An 8,701-nucleotide genomic window follows, 5' to 3' on the forward strand; every position below is an offset into this window, starting at 1 on the left:
AGTGAAAGAAAACACGGTCTTCCAAGATGAATTACTAGCACTCAATAGAGCAGTCAAATACGTAACCTCTCTTCCTACATCAGATTCAATCACTATTTACGTCGACAATAAAGCAAGTATACAAGCCTCAAGTTCTCCAAAATCCAATAGCCAATTAGCAAGAGAAACATTCACCCTTCTTGTAAATCCTCACAATAAAGTCTCATGGATCAAGGCACATGTAGGCTATGAAAGGAATGAAGCGGTGGACAAACTAGTCAAAATAGCGGCTAATGCTAATCAAAATTGGAATGTAATGAAGCTTCCAAGAGGTCATCTAAAGAACATCCTCCAAACCCAGATGACAAGATGGCAAAAGGAATGGGAAGAAGTCGAAACATGCCGGTCCACATTCAACATAATACCGAAAGTTTCTCTCTGCGCGGCCAACTGGAACAGAGCGGATGTCCTTTTCTTCACTGGACACGGCCCATTCCCGACATACCTTCACAGATTCCATCTGACCAACTCTTCTTGCTGTAGCTGTGGGAAGATAGGATACCCAATTCACTATACCAACGAATGCCTATTGACCCTCTCATGGCACATGAGGAAGCCAGAAACGAGTCTCGAGGAAGAATGGTACAGGAGAGTTGCATCGAATACCATTTCGAATCCCCATCGAATACCCATTCCATAGTAAACCATATTCATAAATAACGACCTTTTCAAGACTACACAATAGCTGAGATCAAAATGCCACCTGTCAAAATCAGCCGAAATTATAACTTCAAAAGTCCCTCAAAAATGCAGTTCACACGAAGGAAATCAAAACCACAGGTCTCAGACGGACGCTACAGATTTCTGACTCTTCAGTGATTATTTATATGCTTATACATGTCATACAGATGTTCACAATGTAATTTATCCTTTTTTTTTCTGTTAGTAATCTCATTTCCCTGTAAATTCAACTCAAAGTCACCATTTGTTTAAGTATTCATATCCCCTCCATCCAGTTATTACTTCACCAAAAAATTAAATACAGTCGTGTATGATTCGACACCGATGGGATTCTCTCTGGAGAACTCTGGATGGTCTGTCGTCTTTTTCTTTCTATCAACAATTTTCTTTCTTTTTTCCCCCTTCCATCTTGAGGCACCGGGGGCACAGGATGGTGTTATGTTATATGGTATTTGAACACGTTGATAAGCCCGTTTTCCCAACTCAGTCACATTTACTTATTTCAAGATTATTTATCTTCATAAAACATATTTATTTTCGTCTTAACATGAAATAGAAAAGAGATGTTTAAAATTTCATCAGAACTAAAAAATCAAAAGCCAACATTTAAATAACTGATAACATACATTTAAATGCATAGAATTCTTTTTAACAATTATAGCAGCACTTTTCAAGAGCGTGTGTTTTGTGAGTTTCCAAGAAAATATTTTGAATATACAAACGTCAATTCTTATTATAAGCCGACAGTTCGTTTCTAATCAGAGGGAAAGCATACTGTTCCAATCGAAAAAATGTTTTAAAAGTTATAAGTAATTATATATTATGATGTCCCAATGCAAAAATTAATGCTAAACAATTTTTAAAAATCGAAATTTTTTACAACCTTTCCGTTTTATAAGTCATATTTATTAAAATTTTCTTGTTTTCTAAAATTTAATTTAAAAATCAAAACTTTTAAATCAAACTTTTTTATCAAAATTGTCCGAGTAATAAAGCTTTGAGTGTTATTATTTTATACCGAAGGGTCCTACATTTTCTGGACTACCATCCTTTTTACGAAAAAAATATATATAAATTCGCCGACTCTATAACCATAACACTTAATCGCTCAACATATTAAAGTAACATTGCATAATATCTATGAATATTCTCTCTATATCTCTCTATTAATAATCACAAAGTTTAAAAAAAAACGACTTTCGAACGCAGTAAATAAAAATGTTTAAGAAAAATTTGAAAAATAACACAAAAGTAGACGCAAAATCCATTAAAAATAAAAATAATAATTGAAAGCTTGGTGGAGTTTTAATGCTTTATTATATCGGGGTTCTAATTTCCTTAACATTAAAAAAAAATTATATAATTCTGCCACACTATTTTGTCCCTTTCTCTTTAAAGAGAAATAAATGTTTGAATACACTCGTACAAACTCAATATTTTCTTTAAATATTTTTATTATTGTTTTAAGACAGTTTATTTCATAAATAAGATTAAAAATTTTGCAATTACAATAAACAAGATGGAATAACATAAATTACAAGACAGCGAAATGTTTTAGTCATGCGCCGAAAGCACTTTACAAAATAAGCAATCTGTCAGTTGCATTCTCAGCACCATATTTACATGGTGAATAATTGCAAAGAAATGGCTTATTATTGTTTTCGTCGATTATAAATGGATGTACAGTAGTAGAAAATACGGATGGCGTTTTATAGATATTAAGGCTTTATTTTGTGCAATTGCTCCCAACGGGTTACAACAGTCGAATGTACCAGATCATAATTGTTATAGGTTGCGCTTTTGCATGCCATGACGTAACATTTCGCCCGGCATTGAAATATGTTAGATTTCAAAACAAAATTATACATTTAGCTTACATTTGCTTAAACCAAATAAATAAAACTATTCAGATGAAATATTTACAAATGAACATCAAAATTGCAATATATATACAAATTGTAAACTAAACATCATATAAATACAATTTCCTAACTAATTTAATTTTCAAAGTTATCCTTTATTGGTAAGAGACATATTTTTGAAATAAGACGTGTAAAAATACCTGTGTTAATTCTTAATTTAACAAGTCTTACTCTGTCCTCATTTCCATAAATGTAGTCTCGAACACATGATGACGAGCGCCATCTGCTGACCAACAGGTGTTGATGCTTGTTAGACGGAGTACAGATCAGAGGGGTCTGAACGAAAGTCAAGACGTGTGAGACGAGACGGGTCTCTGAACGAAAGACGCGGCGTAGATCTGGACGAGAGCTGTGAGACGATGAATGCAGCTGACGAAACGACGAATATTGCTATGCAATGACTGCGATATTAACATGTGAATTAATCCTGCGACGTATTCGACGAAATCAGTTGAATGTTCATTTCCTTTATATTAATATAATTGTCCGTCCTAAATATAATAAAATGTGCGTGGTTCTAAAATAGTAGTGATTCCTGAGTCCTACATAAATTATCTCTAAAATTCTAGCCATTGCCCATTTGAAAGGAGGCAAATCATTTTCCTTTAACAATACTAAACATCGGACCTTAACGTTATTTTTTTTAATTGCCACTTATTTCTTTGCTGTAAGTGGTTCAAATAGTCAGTTTTCCAGCGTTTCTAAATTGTTTGAATTCATTTGGTAGTATATTGCCAGGGCGACAACCTATTATCAGAAATATCTACCATTTCCGGTTCAGGTATTGAAGTAATTGGGCTTCCAATGATAAAGTATCCAGGAGTAAAAACTTCATATTCATTAATGTTATCCGATAATGGAATTAAGGAACGTGAATTAAGTATACCTTCAATCTGAATTACTATTGCTCCAAATTCTTCAATAGTTATTTTACTATTAGCTAAAGTTCTATAAAGACGGTGTTTAAATGATTTTACTTCTGCCTCCCATAAATCTCCAAAATTGGGGGATCAAGGGGGAATAAATTTCCATTGGATTGATTCTGCAGATAGGTAATTGGCTAAAGTCTCATTAGTCTGACAAACTAGTTTTTTTAAGCGATTTAATTCTGAAGCTGCACCCTTGTAATTAGATGCGTTATCTGACATCAATGTTGCAATGCGGCCTCTACAGGAGCAGAGTCTCTTTAAAGATGCAATGAAAGCTTCAGTCGTCAAATCTGTTACTGTTTCTAGGTGAATAGCTTTAGTTGACAAACATACAAAAATCGCTACATAAACCTTTGAATATATTCCCTTTCTTTGATTTTTAAACTTTATTTGAAAAGAGCCACAAAAATCTACCCCAGAATTTAAAAATGGAGAACATGGAGTTACTCTCTCTGAAGGTAAATTTCCCATTAACTGTTCTAAAACCCTAGGCCTTTGCCTAAAACATCCAATACAATCATGCACAATTTTCCTTGCAATACCTTTACCATTTAAGGGCCAGTCTAATCTAATTCGATGTAACAAACCTTGTGCACCAAATTGTAGAAATTTTTTATGTACATGCTCAAAAAGTAACTTCGTGAATGTATGCTTACTGGATAAAATTATTTGATGTTTCGATTCAAATGGCAAGTCAGAATTTTTAAGTCTACCGCCAACTCTAAGTAATCCTCTTTCTTCTAAGAATAGATATAAAAGATCTTAACTTGCTTGTTTTTGAAATATTTTTACCTGTATTTAGTCCATCTATTTCCGATTTAAATTCACTCAACTATGCTACACTAGCTAAATATTCAGTACTTCTTTGCAGCTCCTCAGTAGTTAAATATTTACTTATCTTATTACGACACTCTTTATCTTTAGTGTTATTAATAAACCTGAAAATAAAGTTACCTATTCTAAGTTTATCAAATTACTTGTAAGATTAAAGAGTTCATCATAAAAAATTGAATGAAAGTCATGAATGTTCCGAGTCACAACACATTTTAGTTCATCAGCAAAGGCAAAATCCTGCATAGATTGAATTGTCTAGAGGTTCATCAGTAAGTTCATCTGGACTAAAAAAGCACATTTTATTACTTATGAGTTCTTCTGCACTGCATCCTTTAGAAATAATATTAGAAGGATTGTTTTTGCTACTTACATGTTTCTGTAGTGGAAGCTTATAAGCCAGTTAACAGCTACGCTACAAGAGTGATTGCTTTTGTATTGTGGTCATGTTACTGGGATGCGAACCACAAGGTCCCAGGTTCTATCCTTGCCTCTACAAATCCGTTACTCCTATGGCAATATGATATAAGTGTTTGGATCTCCTCAATCCTATTGCTTACAACTTTCCATTTCGCGGGATTGCAATTACATTTTGAACCTTTTCATGATAGTTAGATCTTTTATCACTTTCGAATCACATTTCAGAAAATTTGCTTATAAGAAATAAAATTCCAAAGGAGAGTTGGGGAGTTCTGTTTGATGATGGAAGAAAGTAAACCACCCCAGATAGACGAGAACTTTAATCCAGAATTATTGGAGTTCATCGGACAAAAGAAAAAGAAGAAAGTGTCAGATTTCTACCTGTTGGATTGGAGTCTGTCGAAACTGTTAAAAAAGAATGAGATTATTTCAAATGACAAGCCTAATGAGCTTTCAGCACTTAATGTGGAAAACGACTTGAGTTTCCAAAGTTTGAAAAAGAATAAGAAAAAGAGAAGCAATATCGACGAATTGCCGTCTTCTATTACCGATTCTGTTTCAAGCACTATTGATGCAATTGAAATTTCGTTGATACCGAGACGTACCGATAACAATGCTGATTACACATACGAGGTCCTCCTTAAACGAGTGTTTGACATCATGCGAGAGAAGTATCCGAACAGGGATGTCGAGTGTAAGAAGAAATTAATAATGAAACCTTCCCAAATTCTACGAATCAGTACAAAAAAAAATCTTCTTTTGTTAACTTCATAGAAACGTGCTGATTTCTCCAACTCCTTTCTCAACACGTGCAATCCTTCCTCCTAGTGAAGCGCGTACCAGTGGATCCGTGGACAATAATAACAAACTCATAATAAAAGGGAGATTCGATCAGAAACAGATCGAAAGTGTTTTGAGAAGTTACATCAAAGAATATGTCATTTGCAACACATTTCGTTCTCCCGACACGATACTAGACTATTTTTCCTACAGTGCGAATATTGCGGGTCTGGATGTGCAGTAGCAAGTATAAAGTCTGGTTTTCAAGCAATCACTGGCAAAGGAGCAGCTATGCCAGCAAAAATAAGAAAAAATATCGTTCGTCTCACCTCCGACTCACTGGAGGGGGAGTAATGTGGTGAAGCTTTATAAGCCAGATAATAGCCTCTGGACAGGAGTGATCACTTGTCTCATGGTCATGTTACTCAGCTACGAAACCAAACTTTCCAAACGCAAGTTCGGTCCTCTCTATCTCCAAATAGCTATATTGGTAATCCGATGACGAAAAATACGCAACCTTCGTTCAGCTATTGTGCGGCCTCTACCCGAAGAAAAAAATAATACAAATAAAAGCAGGAAAAATCCTGCATGGATTGATTATCTACTGGTTCATCAGTAAGTTCATCTGAACCAGAAAACCACATTTTATTCCTTATGAGTTCATATGCACTGCATCCTTTAGAAATAGTGTCAGCAGCATTGTTTTTGATACTTGCATGTTTCCAACGGCAATCTGTTGTGAGTGTTTCAATCTCCGCAAACAAAAATAATACTATGAAAACCTTATATAGGAATTTATTCGAGAATACGAGAGTTTAGAACACATGGAGGAGATTAAAATTGAAGCTGATAGCAATGCGAACTATTACATTTCCCACCATGCGATATATAAACCTGAGAAAACGTCGACTCCCTTAAGAGTGGGTTTTAATGCTAATGCAAAAAAAAAACAGATATTCTCTGAATTCCATTTTACTAAATGGAGGTATTATTCAGCAAGATCTTTTTTCCATAATACGTAGATTCAGAAAACACAGATACGAATTTAGCGCAGATATTAAAAAAAATGTACAGACAAATAGTTATCGATCCCACTCAAAGAGACAGCTTATTGTCTGGAATACAAGTGCTGATGCTCATGTCAAGATTTACAAATTATCTACAGTAACCTATGGAACAGTTTCGGCAGTTTTTTTTGGTTACCAGGACCTTAAAGGTTTTAGCAGATGATGAAGAAAAAAGGACTTTCCTAAGGCTGCAAATGTGATTTGTTCTGATTTCTACATGGATGACATTGCCAGGTGATGCAATGCTAGAAGATACTAAAAATTTTCAAACCCAGATTTCTGAACTCCTCAGAAGAGCTGCATTTGAGCTTCACAAATAGGTCGCTAATAACTCTAATTTACTACAAAACATATCTACCATATCCTATTCATTTCCGAAAGAACAGGGTGTTAGTTCTGTAAAGACATTAGGTATGTTTTTGGGATCCAAAAGAAGATTGCTTTACTTATAAGGTAAAGATCAAGCCTAAGGACTCGTATTTAAAAAGGGAAGTGATGTCAGAAATAGCGAGTCTTTATGATCCACTTGGACTTTTAGGCCCTCTCATTACCAAGGCAAAAATATTTATCCAAGGACTTTGGAAGAAAAAATTGAACTGGAATGAAAAATTATCATCTGATGCAATGACAGAATGGAAAAGGTTCTACATAAAACTTTCGGAAGTAAATAACTTCAGAATTCAAAGGTTTATTCTACTTCCTGATGCAGTTTGCCTTGAGATTCATGGATTTTCTGACGCATCAGAACGTGCTTATGCTGCTGTTGTCTATTTAAAGTGTTTCACTCAATCTGGAGAGTTTAAAACTAGCTTAAGGGCCGCGTTGTTGTTATCCAGATTAGTGAAAAAGATAGTTCCAATTCTGCAATTACCCATTGATGTGACTTTATTGTGAACGAACTCTACTATTGTTTTGATGTGGATCAAGACAGAGCCACACCAAAACAATGATTCGGCAATTATTTTATAGGTAACTGAAATAAAAATCGTCCCGTTTTATCTCTGTTATAGGTTTTAACAAATTGTTCCTCACAATACATTTCTTCTTCGTTCTTTCTTATTTCTTTAGCATTACCCGGCAATCATTCTAATTCAAAAAATTGTTGAACTGCTGCATCTAAATTTGGTTCACTTACGAGATAACAATTGGTTTGTTGAGGTAACTGAGGAAGAATGCCTGTAACTAAATAACCAAACTTTGTATTTTGTAATATTACATCTCCATTTTGCAGACGAAGTTGCTCAGGTTTTAAAATCTCAAAAAACAGCTCACTTCTTAATAGTATATCAAACTGACCTGATGTGTGGAAATTGAAATCAGCTAGTTCAATTGAAGAGGGAATATTTAATTCAGATATATTTAATTTCGATACAGGAATCTCATCGGTTATTTTAGGAAGAATAGAACATTTCACCATGTGTGAAAAGGAATAATCTCGATTTGATATTTCAATGTTAGCAGCGTGTTTTATAAATTGCGCAATTCCATTTATACCAGTTGCACCTTGTTATATAGATTTTAATTTGATTCCCAATTTCCTAGCTACATCTTCTCGAAGAATACATAAAGTCGAAGCATTGTCTAAGAACATTGTTTTCACATAAATAAGAAGAGTGTTTAATATAACCGATTTACTCGCTTCTATCACCCGTTTAGTATCTCCCAGATTCAATGTCAACAGATACTTCGGTTTGTAAGTTTAGTTTCGGTTTCATTTCAGCATCTGTTTGGCTTTCGCTCGCCCGTGCCCTTGAATCTGAAGTGATAGCTTGAATTTCAGCTGAATCATCATGTAAGAGCGAATTATGCCTTTTACTACAACTTGGAATGTTGCAAGAATATTTTGATTTACATATCCCCGGATCAGATTTAAGACAATTAATGCATAATTTGTTATTCCTAACAAAATTCTTTCTGTCCTTCATAGACATATTTTGAAAAGAAACGCATCTAAATAGTGCGTGATAGTTTTTGCATAAAATGCAAGCTTTATCATTGGAATTTTTATTGTTAACTATAAGTGTTTTCGCTC

General features: G+C 34.3%; 1 pseudogene; it reads left to right on the forward strand.

Annotated features, from left to right (window-relative positions):
* The first annotated feature begins 5,104 nt into the window (after nucleotides 1-5,104).
* On the forward strand, nucleotides 5,105-8,434 carry LOC129980706 (eukaryotic translation initiation factor 2 subunit 2-like; annotated as a pseudogene).
* The last annotated feature ends 267 nt before the right edge of the window (nucleotides 8,435-8,701 follow it).

Source organism: Argiope bruennichi, chromosome 8 (assembly GCF_947563725.1).
Source record: "Argiope bruennichi chromosome 8, qqArgBrue1.1, whole genome shotgun sequence".
NCBI lineage: Eukaryota > Metazoa > Arthropoda > Arachnida > Araneae > Araneidae > Argiope > Argiope bruennichi.